A 17,384-nucleotide genomic window follows, 5' to 3' on the forward strand; every position below is an offset into this window, starting at 1 on the left:
GGCACCAACCTCAAAAATATGCAAGTAGTTGTTCATTATAGGCTACAACTTATTAAGGCACCAACCTCGATGATGAGCGAGCACTAACCAACTTTAGTCTCCAACCTGATTGAAGCTCCAACCTTAGTGATGAGTGGGCTCAAACCTATTCTTGGATCTAACTTGATTTAGGTTCCAACCTTCTGCTTCAACTCCTTGTGGACCTCTATTTCATATCATTTTCAATCTGAATCCATTATTGATGGGCCTCAAAATTAGGTACAGCTCAAGGTCCATCTAATATTTCCTAGGAATATTTAACCTCTCCTTCTACACTTAATAATGTATTTCTCAGCTTTACTAAGTTCCTAAGAAGGTTAGAGGTGATTATCATACTTCATGTGCCTATGGTGCAGGATATTGAGGATATTTGACGCAAATCACAAGGAATTCAGTTCGGAGAAAAATATGGGACATGCCCCTTACTGTAGGATGACCAAAACTCAACTATCTTAGAGCAGTCATTACTCCTTCCTGTAGTTGTCAGGTCATAGGGAGCAATACCATACTTTTTAGGGACTTTTGGGGGAAAGAAACCCCCTCTTTAAAAAGTATTCCCCTTTTCCATTTTATGTATAAATAGGGGGCTCCAGTAGCCCATAGAGTCAAAATCTTTTGACACTAGAATCTATAGTAGTCGAGTGACCGCTTTGCCTGACATTTTAGTCTTGTAAAATTTTATGTATGAGCACATTTTCTAATTAATGAGAAGCATATTTTGTTCCTACATTGATCTTTCTTCAGGGACCTGACACTAATACAAAATGGCTAATTAGTTACTAAAAAAATGACTAAAATTTGCATATAAATTACCATTTTTCAATAGTGAGAAACAATGGCTAATTTACAATATCTCATAATGAGACCAACTTTTAGTCTTATTTAGCTTAATCATTAATTGGTTGTCTTAATATTATCATATAGTAGTATATTTAATCATAAATTTGGTCATTAATTGACACAATTAATGACCAAATAGACAACAAAATATACTACTAAATGATCACGGAGAAAGCCAATTAATGACCAAAGAAATATGACCAAATTTAAAAACTAGCTGCGCTATAAAATATTATAAATTAGTTACTAATAGTCACATATATGCAAATTTTATTCATCAATTAAAACAAGTTAATGACCAAAGAAACATGAATAAATTTTGGTCGTTTTATAAGATACTGCAAATTAGCTACTAATAATTGTATATATGCAAAATTTATTTGTCGTTTGTAATAAAAAAATTATCATTTCCATTAGTCATTTGTATATTTTTGGTAGTTTAATATTCATTTTATAAATGACTGATTTAGTGTTTTATATTCATTTTATAGACTTATAAATAGCTAAATTTTGGTCATTTGATAAGATACTATAAATTAGCTACTAATAGTTGTATATATATGCAAAATTTAGTTGTCGTTTGTAATAAAAAATTCTCATTTACATTAGTCATTTATATTTTTTTGGTAGTTTCATATTCATTTTCTAAATCACTGATTTAGTATTTTATATTCATTTTATAAACGACTGATTTAGTATTTTATATTTATTTCATTTACTTTCATTAATACTCATTACAAACAACTAATTTAGTCGTTGTATATTCATTTTATTTGTGTTCATAATTAATCAATATAAACTACTAATGTAGTAGTTTTAGATTTATTTTATGTGTTCATTATTAATCGACATAAATTAATTAGTATGATTTTGTAACTAAATTAAAAAAATGTCACACAATGTGCATGTTCATCTAATATGAAAACACAAAGTTACATATATTAATTACAATACTAAATAATATCAAGTACAACTATAAATAATTTCAACCACATAAATTATATTAAATGAAATGTCCAAGTATTACAATATGAGTTTCCAACTTAACATTGGTTGGACTATAATTTACACATGAAATATTGTTTCATCATTTCAAAACATCATCATTGTGTTGCCAAGGCATTGCAGGTGAATTCACCAACTCTAAAGACCTCACTATCAATCTATATGCATGTGTTTCATACAGGATATTGGCTTTAAGGGTATCACTAGACCAGTTCTCTTCTCTCTCTCTTTCTGTATTTGTCACTCCAGTGTTATTGTTATCCTCTTTCTTCAATTCTCGCTTATTACCATCAATACTAAGTTTCTCTTCTAAAAATGAAAGAAGATAAAATGTAAAGTATAATACATGAAAGAAAATGAACACTAGAATATAAACTAAAGTAGACTATAAAGGATTTTTACAACATATACCTCAACATCAGCAATGTCAATGCCATTTCCCCACATAAAAGCAAGAAACTCGAACAAGTTTTCTTCAATTGGGTGATAGTGGCCACTATGTGGCCATATGACCTATATAGACAAAGCAAATAAAACATCACCACAAAAAATAACACTTTAGGAAATTACTATTCAACCTTCAAGAAAATCTTAGGCATAATCATGCCAACTAAGTTACATGGTAAAAAGCTCAAGCTGCAGATAACTTATGAAAACAAATGGAAAGAAAAAGACAACATATAATAAATAATAGTTTTGTTATTTTGTTTTTCTATTATAAAACTAGTCAGCTCATGAAGAACCCATACAGATCCAAGAATAGAAAGAAAGTATGGAGCGGGGCATATGGGAAGTCTTCGTTAAGACCCCCACTAGAGTCACTAGCTAGTTCCACACAAAACAATTAGCACACTACAATTCCAGATGCACCAGAATAGCAGAAGGTGAAGAAAGAATGTCAATTTTGTATCCAAATATTCCAAGGAATAGAAATAGAGAAATCCACTAGCATTGGAAAGTGACAAAGAAAATAATCCAAGTAGGTATGACGGGCATGGGTAGTAGAAGAAGAGAGAGAGAAGAAAAAATATGAATGCAGGTTGTAGTATTTGATGGTGAATTGGCAGAGAATTGTGGGGTCTCAAAATAGCGGAAGGTGAAGAAATATTTTTGTATCCAATTATTCCAACCCAGTAGAAATAGAGAAATCCAGTAGCACTGGCAAGTGACAGAAAGCAAAGAATCTGAGCATGTACAATGGGCATGTGTGGTAGAAGAAGGGATATCAACATAAAGCTGAATGTAGGTTGTTGTAGTTGATGGTGAATTGGAAGAGAATTATGGGGTATTTTAAGTAGATGATGGGATTCCCAAAAAGGAAGAGAAGAGATAGGACCTTGCGATTAAGAGGCTAGGATGGCCATAGAAAGAGGACAAGGTGCACTAGGATGGAGCACATAGTAGAGTAAATATTAACAAACAACCTGTAGTTTAGAATTTAGAGGTGGATGGGATCGTGTAGTGAACACACAGGTTAGTGTGGACTTCCAATTGTACCTATCTTGGGCATGAGACATTAATTTGTGTTGAGGGATTGTTGGGACCCAAGTGTAACTTAGGGTTCATGTGGTCAAATTTGGGTTTTATGAGAAAATTGAATGTGAATGAAAATGAAATTGAAATTACATGAGATATGGATTTGTAATTAAAGGAAAATTAGTTAGGATATTTACATTAAATTATTCCCCTCTCATTTTATGATGGAGTTTAAATTTTAGGGTTATGTTTTTTTTGTATGGCATTAGAGTTTGGGTCTTTTGACTAGAATGTTGCATATGTAGTTTTCTGGGGGATGATAAAAGTTTTGGAGGCTTGACAGTCATGTAAATATTGGTTCTGATAATATAACAGAGTTTGGATTCTTGTATCGTGTTTGGGTTTGTAGTAGTTTGTGTTATTTAGTTTGAAGTTTAGTTTGTAGTTGTTTGTGTGCCTTTTTTAGTTAATTTTTTGCAACCATGTTTTTTCCGTTGGCCCTCTTGGCTATATGACTTCCAAAAAAACATGCGCTTACATTTTTATGTAAGTCTTGAGGAGTATTTGTCAAAATAAGAGAAAAATGTCTTGATCAAGCTCTCCAGGGTCATAAGCTACAAGATTTTTTTTAAGAAGTCCATTGTTGGGCTAGCTCTATTTCAATAAAGAAAAATTGAGTGAATCAACATCTTGAATCCTGTTAGGGTCCTATAATTTGTAGGATTTCAAGGTAATTGAGTATTATATCTCATGAATCTTATTTTGTAAATACTTGTCAATCTACCAATGATTTCCAAATAAAAGAAAAAAGAATAAAAAAATGAAAAGAGGGTATAAATAAGAAAAAGAGAAAAACAAAAAATATTGGAAAAAGAAAAAGATTGAACCCCACCAAAAGAAAGAAAAGTCAAAAAAGAAATAATACTGAAAGTGTTGCAAGTCTAAATGCCACTACTCATAGATAGTTTTGCTTCATTACTGAAAAATAAAAAGTTGTGTGCAACTTGTTCAAAATGCCACAATCACTAGCTTTTAGTTTAATCATACAATGTAATCATGATTAAACTCCTTTAAGTTTCGGTAAATTAGGTTAGAGAATAAAGACTTACCTAACAACTTAATCTGGGTAAATCACTAGTTAGGTAGAAAATGACATTGATCCAAAAGTTTAATCTGGATCAATAAGAGAAATAAGGGATATGCTAGATAGTTTTTCATTCTGTAATAAAAGAAAATAATGTGGTTTTGCTAGTTTAAGTGCACCCTAGAGGAAAGAATAAAAAATGCTAGATTAGCTAAAGGTAGGTAGATTAGGTATATATAATTTTTATCCTCAGTTTTCAGGATAGGATTAAAAGGGGAAAATATGTGCTCTATGAGAATAAAGGCTTTCATATATTTCAGCATTAATCCCTTATCCTAAGTTCAAAAAGAAAATATTAAAAGCGTAAGCGGACAAACATTTTGGTATTGAGGTTAAAGTAAAACAACATTGAAAGCCTTGGATCCACTCACCTTTCATCCACGACCCTTATTTGTTTTCGGTCCCCCCTCATCATCCCGTCTTTACCGCCCGGGGGGGGGGTTCCAAAAACCTATTTCACTTGCCGTGCCCCATCCCCTAAGTGGCACATCCTCGTGATTTCGCACTCCCCCACCAAAACGATAAACCACTCACTACCCCCTCTGGAAACCACTTTCCCTCATCTGCTCTACTGTGCCCCACCACGTTTCGTCCACCACTCTCTGCCTGCCACCTGGCATAACCGTTGGCCTATTAAATTCGTTCCCAACAAAAATGATTGTTTTGCATTAAATTCAATTTCTCCCGGGTAACCGTTTAGGCCTAACGGTCCCACGCCATTTTAACGGGGTGATTTGCTGTAACATATAAAAGCTTGCTAAACCCATCATTTTATTTTCTTTATTGCTCACCCTGTCACTCTCTTGCATTTTACTGTTTGTCTTCTGTTATTCACAGTGTTCCACAACGATCTCCTTCAGAGTCTTTTTGCGACATATCACGACAGAAACTAATATTTCCTTTCATTTTCACTTGACAGTCTGTTATTCTGTTGTGCTCAGTAAGCTCCTCTATAAATTCATCCTCTTCTCAGATTTTTACAGTCATGCCTCCAAAAAATAAGACTCAAGATAAACCTATTAATCCTTTAATTCCCCCTTCTATAGATTTAGATCATATACCTTTAGCTAATAGGGATTACAGGATAAATGATGCCCAATGTGACTGTGATTTTCTTGAATTATATTGCTGGCTAGAAGATAAACACACAGGAAAAACCGATGAAATTGGGCTCTGGGAGTCCAACCTTCCCCATTATATTTTCCCCTTGACATTCCAAGCCCCAAAATTTACCAGAAGATGTCAAGCTTGCTATGTCCCTGCCCAAAGATCCATCATCGCCCTTACAAGTGACATTCTCTTCACAATTACAACCCCATCCATTGACCAAATGATGCTGGCCCCCACTTTGGAAAATGTTGCTCCTTTCTCCTTAGAAGGCCTCACCCAGCTTTATCAGAAGTTGGATTTTGCCAAAAGAGCTAGAATTTTTGAGATTTTCTTGCCAGAGAATGCCCAATTACCCAAAAAGAATCCTCCATATCCTTCTTCCGTCTTTCCTAATCAGGCCAAGTAGATTATATCCATGCTTTCCTACATTTTAGGCTATTATTCTGATCAGTGGGTAGATGAGCCCATTTTAGGATTCCTCTCTATATTTTCCACAGACAAAAAGCCCTCCTTGGTGTTCAACTTCAGTCAATTCTTGGCTAATAGTATCCATGAATAGTTCATAAAATTTCCTATAGACCAGGTGTTCAATTAAACCTCAATTTTGGTTTATATGTTCCTCTATTATCAGGCAGGAAAATTCAGTTTTGCATTGTAGAAGCTTGATGATGTGGGAAACCAGTAGCCAGTAATCTTTTGGACCTCATTGGTCATGAGAGAACAACAAGAATTCACTTATAAGTAGTTTATTGAAGATTTTGTTCATCCAGCCATGAACATTCTAAACAATGTAGTACAACCCAGGATCAGTGAGGAAATCAAGAGAATTATGCCCTTAACAGATCAGACAAAGACTGGTGATTGGTATCTATACCAAAATTACACAGAAATTAGGGTGTATAGATGTGAATTGGCACCCTATAAACTTCCCAATTACGTCCCAATGAGGATCTTTTCCTTGGAGTACATCAGACAGATGATGAATTTAGATGACATCCACTTTGTAGTGGCCAAGAAGAAGTCACATTTCAGAATAAAGACACAGGTGGGCCCATTTGTGTGCAACACAAGGACAACAGGTGAAGAGGCAGATAGAATGCTTAAAGAAATGAAGTTCAGTCTAAGATTTACATGGTCTTATGACCCCTGTGGCACCATTTCAAAGCTCAGAGTAGAGAACAAAAATACCCTTTAAATTCATATTTCAAGACCAGAAATAGAGAAGTATACCAATCAACTACTGTGGATAGAAAATACCTTACAGGAAGATGAAGGACAACTTGTTTCTACTTCTAGTTTGAAAACTCCCATTCCTCAAGAAAAATTAAGCAAAAGATAGAGGGAGGAAGAATCATCATCGACAACTGGTAGCGAAGCTAAAGAATTTAGGATCAACTACATGAAGAGAGCAAAGTTAACTCCTAGAGCAGAATTGCACAAAGAAACTGAAGAGAAGGATGCCATCATCATCATAGATTATCCACCTACAATTAGCAAATTCCCATCTCCTACTAGATATTCATCTTCACAAGGTCACAAGGAAACTCAGCTAGAATCACAAAATGTCCAAACAGAAAAAGAGAAGACAGTTTTTGACAGGTACAGGGAGATAAATCTCAGGAATGAAATTCTAAAAAATAGCACCTATAACCAATTATGGAAGTATAACTCCAGCTCATAGAGTAGGTTGTTGTCAGTCTTTGACACAAAGCATGGAAAATGAAGATGGCCTTCCTTGAGGCCCAGATTCCATAGCCAAAATCACCATCAAACTACAAGAGCACCACTTTTGAATTCAACACAAAGGATATACATCCCATTGATCAAATGGAGATGCACAAGAAAAATGGCAAAATGATATCCTCCACTTTAAGTAACACTGCTATGTCACTTTCTAAATTGCAGGTTTCTTTTGCAAATGTCCAGTCATTGAAAATGGACAAAGTCTCCTCCTTAGCCAAAGATAACATGATCAAGTCTTTGGAAGACTTGGTTATTAAGATAGGGTATGACCCTAAATATGTCAATGCGGTTGAGGAGATTATTAAAAAGAAGAACCTAGAAATTGCATCCTTAAGAAAGTAGCTCAAGCTACCATCCACAGAGGATCCACTGACTAAAGATATTGAAGAAAGTGAAGCACAGAAAGAAGATATAATGAAATTGATCATAGAAAAAAATATGCAGATTAGGCAGATGGAGGCAGAGATGGAGAAACTAATAAAAGAGAGAAGAAAGCTATAGGATGGCCATTGTCCCCCTGGATGCCATACCTATCTCTCAAGTTCCAGCTACGGAAACAACTACCACAACTACTTCTTCTACTCAAACTGCAAGTACTGAACAGGTAACAAAGACACTACAGAACATTTCACTCTAGTCAAAGAAGATTGAGACTTTGCTAGAACAACTAAAAGCTTTGGAAGTGAAAAAGGCCAAAGAAGAAGCTGCTCGAGTTACTAAAATGAGAAATCCTAGAGACGGCTGGAGAAGTTGCAGAAGGTAGAGAGAGACACTTCAATTGGTCAAACCTTGGCCCAAGCCAAGGAAACTATTTCAATGAATATATTAGACTCTATGAATGAGATTTGGCCTTCTATCCAAATCATATTTAAATATAAAGAGCTAATAGAAAAGGCTACAGAAACTATTGTGCAGGGAAGAGAGAAACTAAGAGAAATGCCCATAGAAGCCTCTAACATAATCAAGTTCTTGAACTCTAAGTCCAAGTATGAACTTGAAGAAGTGGGGATTAGTGATAGGGCTACTACTATTTTGGAAGTAAATTAAGTCTTGACAAAGAGAAATCTCATTGATAAGTTGGAAGAAAGGTGTGAGACCTTGGAACTATAGGTAAATAGGTTCACTAACAAAATTGAGCACTGATTCAAAAGGGATTGCCCAACATTTATGTTATAAATGACAAATTAATCACTCAGGAAGATTATATCTTGAATATGAAAGAAGTGGCTAGAATCAACATCAATTTCAGTGGAATTAAAGGCAATATGAAAAAAAGGCGTTTTTGGAAACTATACCAAACAATTTCCATGTACATAATAAGGTAAAACACATTTTTACGATGAAGCCAACTTTTGCCAAATACACAGAAATAGATGAAATTTACCGCAGGGTAACAAAACTGACAATACTAGATGAAAAAAGATGGGAAGAATTGGTTGATTTACTAAATTGAAGGATAATTTAGTGACAATAAGACAATTTCTAGTGCAACAGCTATCACGATGGCCAGTTCAGCATCGCAACACTATTTTGGGTTGACTCTGCAACCGAAACCATCAAAATAGGGCCACCTTTCCTTTCAGTTGCCTACATGGCCTATTTGTGTGCCAAAATTAGATGATATTGTTTGTAATCAGGCTAATAATACACTGTCGGTTTGACAACTATTTTGTAAAGCATTTTTCTAATTATTAGTATAAATACTTCATTGTTTGAAGTATTAAGGGTTGATTTTCGAATGTAATTTCCTCTGCATATTGTATTTTTCAAAGTAATGGAGCATCAATAATACAAGGACCTTTCACAGGATTCATGTGGTGTACCAAATGGCGATGTGTCTCTTCTATTTATCTATTTAAACATTATTTTATTTTCTCTGTTATTCTAAAAATCTGAATTTATCAACAAAAACTATGATAAATAGTATTTGTTACTAGGAGCACCCCATTTTTGCTGTTGATAATTTTAATGTTTTCCGCTGAAATCAAATCAAGTAATTCCTAATTGCTCCTTGGTTTCTACTAAACCTTACACTTCTACTATTCCATAATTCATTTAATTTATGAAATATCCAGTTAGTGCAACCTAGCTTGCCCTGTGAGAACTCCTCTAAAAATTGATGCAAAACTCTAGTTTAGTTTATAGACTCCATATCCCAATGGAATTATAACACTCAAATCAACCAAACCTTTCAAACAAAACAAACAAGTACAATCATAACTAGCCTAAAAATTACACTAAAACAAAGCTAAATTATACAGGGAGATCCCTCTCTGAAGCTGGCAGTGCTAGATCCCAGCTTCCAAAGTGGTTTTGATGTTGTCCTATGCATTTACTCCCTCAACCTCAAAAATACAGAATGACAACATAGTGGCGACCTTACTGGGGATGAATACTTTTTAATCTAAAACATTATTAATCCTTAGTTTTCAAATAGCATTTCAATAAACAAATTGTTATATCATTAAGAAATACATGATTTGAGGTTGTTATTTTGAAAATAACCTAGTATGTCATTGATTTTATTTTTATTCATGTGATGATTTTTAATAGACCTGGCTCCCAAAAGAATTTTCACTAGAGCTTACCTTGATCCCAACCCTGTTGAATTCGTAGCTAATCCAGAAACTGGTGAGAAAGAGAATTTTTACTGAGAGTCAAGGTAGTAATAGCCCATTTTCTATATTCAATTCTCTTCCTGAGAATATTATTTTGTCAAGGTCTAACTCTCTTCTAGAGAAATTTGAAACTATTCGGGACATAGAGTTTGATTTGCCTTTCCAACATAGTTTGTTTAGATCAAAATATGAGGCTTTTGTAGATCACATTGTCATTGATAAATCCCTACTTCAACCATACATACCCCAAACCCAACTTCCTGAAACATATCCCGATCTTGAATCCTTGCAGAAATTTGATAAATTACAAGGTCTAGTTTCAATTTTGGACCAAGCTATTGAAGAAGCTTTTATTCAACAATCCGTTGAATTTTCTGCTTGAACAGTTGCAGCAACCTCTTTTTCTTCTCAATCTTCCCAGTTATTTCATATACAACCTCCCATTCCTAATCATTCCATAGTTTCAACTTCCTCACCTGTGATATCTCAAATTGTTATTCTTACTATCCATGTAGTTATCACAATTACACCTACATCATGTCCATCTTCTAGTCAATCTTCCAGACCAGTTATGGCAAGTAGGTATGCACCTTTGGTGTTACCAGGCCAGCTAAATGCTATGCTTGGAGATTATCAATCTAAAATTGTGACCTTTGATAACACTGGTGCTTATACTACTCAACAACATGTGGATAGAATGAATGATGTGTTTGACCTTCAAGAAGTAGATGAAGCCGATGTTAAAATGAGATTGTTTTCTCAAAGTTTAGGAGGTGATGTCAAAAAATGGTTTAGGAGTTTACCTGTAGGAAGTATAGCCAACCTTGATGCATTCCATCAAACTTTCTTAGCTAGATGGGAGATCAAGAAAAATCCACTTCAACTCCTAAATGAATATAAAAGACTGAAAAGAAAACCAAATGAAAGTGTGGAAGAATACTGTGAATGACTTAACATTGTTTACAATGTCATTCCAAAAGACATCAAGCCCTCCCCTGGCCTAGCTCTAATTGATTTTCTTGATGGTTTTGATGTAGATATGGAATATCAGCTTAGAGAGAGAGATCGGATAAATTTGGAAGAAATGCAAGATAATGATATTAAAGTTGAAGCTAACATCTTAGCCAAGAAGGCCAAACTGAAATTTGAACGCAGAGTTACCATAAAAGAAGAACCTTCTACTTCTGTTGTTGATCATAAAATTGATAACCTAGTGAGAGTAGTGAATCAGATGATGCAAAGAGTAAACCTAAATGACCAAACTCAAGTAAGAGAGAACCAAAATTATCCTCAAAATAGAAACCAAAACTTTAGAAGAAATGTTCCCCAAATTAAACAAAGAGAACAAAAGGGTCCAGACCAACAGGTTCGGCCTCCTTTTCAAGAAAATTACACAGATGATGAGGGGAATATTGTTGAATATTTGGATGAGAACCAAACAAATTTTATGGGGATAAATGATGATGAAACAATTTTCCTCACTCAAGAGGAGCAGGAACTTTTTATCCTAGCCCAAACTGAACTAGATTCTGAAGAATCAGATGAATATAAACAAGGGTTTGAAAATGACATAATGGAAGTCCATAGGCAGTTTAACCTTAGGAGAAAAAGAATCCAGACACTCTCAACACCAAGAGCTCAGATAATCCTGCTAAAAAGTCATTTGAAATGGAACCTAGGAAAATCGCAGACGGTCTTCCAAAGAAAACTGTGGATAATTCTGGTAAGAAAAAAAGTAGAAATCCCTATTAAGAAGATAGTTGACCGTGTTTCTAAAACTACTCAAACAGATATCCCAACCACCGGTCACCAAAAAGATCCTATAACAAAACAAATCACAGATCAATCTGAACTTCCCAACTTGATTAAGATTCAAATGTCATTCAACATTGAGAATGAACTAGTGAAATTGAAAATCCCTATTCCTCTCATAGATTGTTGAAATATGGAAACAAGAATATTCCCATTTAATTTGTCCTTGAATTAAATTGTGAATTAATATCGAATTTAGTCGTAACATCTACTTGGAAATAATTAATTAATTTATTTTAAATTAATTAGTTGGAGAAATTCAAGTTAGAAGTCTTTCTGAAGTCATGCAAGAGTTATCCCTTAAATTAAGGAGATAAGATTGAGTTATATTTGAGTTGTAATCAGTTAACTCAGTTTACTGAGTTAAGTCCAATTAAATTAGTTCCAAACTGTTCGACGAACTAATAGAGAGTTAACGGTCAGTTGATGCATGCATGCACTCAACTAGTGCTACTCCAATTAACTGAAGATTCCCTCATTAGAAACTCATGCATGTCTATTATGAGAAAGACCCAGTTGAGATTAAATGTCAAGGATAGTTTACTATCAGTTACATGTGTTTTCTCATGGAGAAAAATCATGCATGCAGTCAAGGATTTAATTCTTGAGGATTGCATAGTTTTGAAGGAGATCATCCACTTGGTAACTGCGAATCATCCACAAGGAAAAGTGCAAGGAAATAGGAGCTTGGAGGGCAGAGAGGAAGGATGGAGAGAAGACAAGATTGCCTATGAGCATCCGTGAGGATTGTACTGAGAGCTAGCTAGCTGTGAGAGCTAAGGCTTTATATAATTCCTATGTATTTCCACCATGTATGATAATACAATAGTGTGGGCTTTTTAGCTGAGGCTTTCCCAAAAGTATTTTCATGTGTATTGTGCCATTGATTCTTCTTCTTATGGTTATATTGTTCAGCTCAATCTTAAAGCTTCCACAAATTGATAGTAGAAGTAGGTTATAGTATACTTCTTTGATTTACATTGCATTATCGAGTTAACCTACCAGCATATTTTCTACATGGTATCAGAGCTAGATTTGTAGAAATTCTCTACATGGTATTGGAGCTAGATTTGTAGAAATTTTCTACATGGTATCGGAGCTGTGAACAGTATACTGAGAAGAGAATTCAAAGTTTGAAGTTCGGGGTTGTAGGTGCAAATTGAATTCATATCATACTTCAAGGTTGGCCAATGGCATTCTATGGCTTGAGACTCGAGTATGCCTTGGAAGGTAGCTCGAATTACATAGCATGGAAAGATAGAATGGAGGCTGTATTAGAAGACAATGACTTGAAGGAACTCATTGATCAAGAAATCCCAATGCCAGCTTCAACTAATGCACAAGAGTTGGCTGAGTGGAAGAAGTGTGTGGTGAAGGCGAGACGGATCATCCTTGAGGGATTTCGATACCATATTGTCTCGAGTCTCCATGGGAAGGATACTCCATTTTCAATGTGGAAGACATTGAAGGACCTCTTTCGGAACAGTGGCAACCAGAGGAAATTGGTGCTCAAGGATGAGCTTCGAAAAATCAATATGGAGAAGGGCAATACTATTTCCACATATCTAAACAAGCTCACCACCTGTAGAGATGAGCTTGGCAGTGTGGGAATAACTATTGCCGATGATGATATATATTGAGCCTTGTGTTGAAAAGTGTGCAACAAGAAATGCTTGTTGAGATTGCAACAAGATGATGGAGCCTAGTGAAAAGAGTCGCCTTCACTAAGTGGGCCCGCAGGCTATTTTTGGCGCAAGTCTATTTTTAGACTATGTCTATTTTTAGACATATGGATCATGTCTATGGATTGCAGGTTGCTGTTTATGGATGATTGGTCAAGTTGGGAAAACTAGATGGACTTCTATTTTTGATCAAAGTGTGAGTGATCAAAGTCTATTTTTAGACTGGCTGTCAAAAATAGAAAAGTCAAATATTATTGTCTCATAATAATATTTGGACTATAAACTTGATCTTATTCTCTTGGAGCACTTCAGTTTGAGCTACAGAGGTGGCACATGCAGCTGTCAGAAGTAAATACGATTTTCTTATGAGTCAGTTGAGTTGTTGCATGCATGACTTCAGTTAGAACTCAAGTGAGTTGAGTTTAGTGGACTGGAGGTACAGTTGATGGAGTTGTGTTCAGTTTAGCTTTGTTAAACTAGTTGCATTTAGTCTAACTGATCAATAGACTAGAGATGAGTTGGGTGAATTAGTTATTAATTAATTCACAAGTTATTAACTCATAATGCAACTATAGAATACATCAGTTAACTTAGTTGCATGTCAGTGCATGTTCAGTTCAACAGGGACAGGTGGTAGAGAATCAGATTGCTATAAGTTGTGACTATAGTTGTGCACCAGATCTTGCACAATCAAGGGATTGAGTATGCCAATGAGTTTGCTCACGTATTTTCCCAGTATTGTAGCCTTTTCTCACGTCCAACAAAGTGTGAGTGATTATTTTGAGGTGAAATACGAGTTTGGGAAGCCATTCTCATCAGTTCTTGAGTAGGTATTGAGCAGTGGAGGCAGGCAAGCAGTGGAATAGATTTGGAGATCAGATCTTAGCTGTATTGTGTGCAACAGGTGGAGCTGGTATTGGATTGCTTGTGATAAGCATTGTACTTTGTAATGTTACATGATTCAATCAATATAATATACAGATAGTGTGGGGTTTTTAGCGAGATGCTTTCCCCGGGAGTGTTAATGAGTTTGATTGATGCTTCTATGTGCGCTTGTGAATGTTTCTGCTTCTGTAAATTGATGATCAATGTAGAGGAGATTATGTATTATACATGTTCCGCTTATAATTGTATGATCAGGATAATCTCTGTGAATATGTGTTAAATTATTCAAAATTTCTACACCTCTCTCTTCTTGGCCTTCCAAAGAGTTGGAATAGCTACCAGGACTCTGTGAATGGAAGGGAGAAATTGTCATATTGGGAATGATTGTGGTCAGATATGATGCAGGAGGATATTAGGAGGAGCACACGAGATGGTTCTTCATCCAAGAATGATTATGAAGAAAATATGGCCTTAGCAACTAAGGCAAGGAAAGGGAAGGGGATGGAGGGAAGAAGGGTGACATGTCTAAAGTAAGATGCTTTAATTTTCACAAGATAGGATATTATGCGACTAATTTCCCATCGAAGAAGTCCAAGAAGGGATCCTTGGAAGGATCGGAAGGTGAGGCATCAGCCTATCAGTTCGAATGGACTTTATCCTCATTGCATGCATGGTGTCATCAATGATGGGTTGTGTCTGGTATCTTGACAGTGGAGCCTCATTCCACATGATTGGTGATAAAAATTTATTCAGTGCCTTGGAGTAGAAAGACCTCAAGATGCGCACAGAGATGGGTGACGATGGAAGGTATAGTGTTTCAGGAGTGGAAATGGTTGCTTTTTAGAGGGAGCATGGATATCCTCTCACCTTGATAGATGTGATGTATGTGCCTAGGCTATGCTGTTTTCTTCAGTAAAGGAAAGGCGTTCCTAAGACACATAGACACGGGTCAGACCAAGAGGATAGGGATTCGGGTCAAGAATCTCTATAAACTAGAGGTAAATGATTGTGCAACATTGAGTACGAAAGTAGAATTGGTGCATAGCCAAGACATTGGTGAGTTGTGGTACAGGTGGTTGGGCCATTTGCATCATTGGGCTTTGAAGATAATGAAGCAAATATCTACAGGACTTCCCAAAGCTAAACTTGAGCAAGTTGACACATGCAAAGGTTGTACCTTGGGAAAGTACACCAAGTCTTCCCTTCATGATCGAGACAGTCGAGTAGAGGCTATCTTAGAGCGAGTTCATATTGATTTGTGTGGACCATTCTCCTAAATGCTAGATTTATTTAATGCATAAGAAGGACCAAAATTTCACAAAATTTTGTGAGTTCAAAGCTTTGGTCAAGAAAGAGTCAGGGAAGAAGATCAAGGCCTTGAGAAGCGACGACGGTGGAGAATATGTATCTCAAGATTTTAATGACTTCTATGCAGTGGAAGGAATTAAACGAGAGTTGACGGAACCTCATAGCCCATAGCAGAATGGGGTGGATGAGAGGAAGAACATAACTATTGTAGGGGAAGCACGGGCAATGCTCCATGACCAAGGCCTACCACTTCACTTGTGGGCTGAGGCATGCAACACAACGGTCTATTTGTAGAATAGAAGCCCGCATTGCATACTTGGGATGAAGACACCAAAGGAAGCTTTCTCCAGTAAGAGACTAGATGTGGGTCACTTTAGGATATTTGGCTCATCGGTATATTGCCATGTGACAAAGGATGCATGAAAGAAGCTTGAGCTGACAACAAAGTTGGGAATATTTGTGGGGTACACTGATACACCTCACAACTATCGGGTGCACTTACCTACCAGTCGGAGGACAGTGGTTCACAGAGATCTCAAGTTTGATGAGAAGAAGGCCATGCGAGCTTCCCTTGAGAGGGAGATGCAACTATAGGCTATGGAGGAACTGTTGGTTCCTAAGGAGGAGGAGCCTCAGATTGATGTAGAGCAGCTACATGCAGAGGTTCTAGGAGTGGAGACATCCACTCAAGAAGAGTCTTCCAGAGATGGACAAAAGCGCACAAGAGAAGCTGACAAATTGTTGGAGGATACGAGAGAGAATGTGGGAGCACCATATTCTCAGCACAGACAGAGGAGGTCACCTGAGAGGTACACTAGATACATGGCCCTTGCTGGGGAATGTGTTGAGACTGAGCCATCTTCCTTTGAGGAAGCAGTGTAGCAGCCGATTTAGGTTGATGCTATGGTGGAGGAGTATGACTCCATAGTTTGTAACAGTGTTTGGGACATGGTTCCGAGACTGGAGAACAAGTCAGTTGTGAGTTCCCATTGGCTTTACAAGGTAAAGCAAGCTGCTAATGGTAGTGTGGAGAAGCATAAGGCAAGATTTGTTTCCTGTGGCTTTTCATAGGTTGAGAGGATCATGTTGTTGCAATATATTTCGACAGAGGAGAAAGATGCTGAGATTTTGGAAAAGGCATTGTCAAAGTGTAAATTGAAGTTCCATAGAGACGGGGTCGGGGTGGCAGATAATCCCTTTCTTGTTGAGCGGGAGTGTTGAAATATGGCAACAAGAATATTCCAATTTAATTTTTCCTTGAATTAAATTGTAAATTAAAATCGAATTTAGTCTTAACAACTACTTGGAAATAATTAATTAATTTATTTTAAATTAATTAGCTGGAGAAATTCAAGTTAGAAGTCTTTCTAAAGTCATGCAAGAATTATCCCTTAAATTAAGGAGATAGGATTGAGTTATATTTGAGTTGTAATTAGTTAACTTAGTTTACTAATTTAAGTCTAGTTAAATTAGTTCCAAACTATTTGAGGAACTAATAGAGAGTCAACAGTTAGTTGATGCATGCATGCACTCAACTAGTGCTACTCCAGTTAACTGAATATTCCCTCATCAGAAACTCATGCATGTCTATTTTGAGAAAGACCGAGTTGAGATTAAATGTCAAGGACAATGTACTATCAGTTGCATGTGTTTTCTCATGGAGAAAACTCATGCATGCAGTCAAGGATTTAATTCTTGAGGATTGCACAGTTTTGAAGGAGA

This window comes from Pinus tabuliformis, chromosome J, assembly GCF_031772625.1.
Source record: "Pinus tabuliformis cultivar Carrire ecotype Pingquan chromosome J, CPIR1, whole genome shotgun sequence".
Taxonomy (NCBI): Eukaryota; Viridiplantae; Streptophyta; class Pinopsida; order Pinales; family Pinaceae; genus Pinus; species Pinus tabuliformis.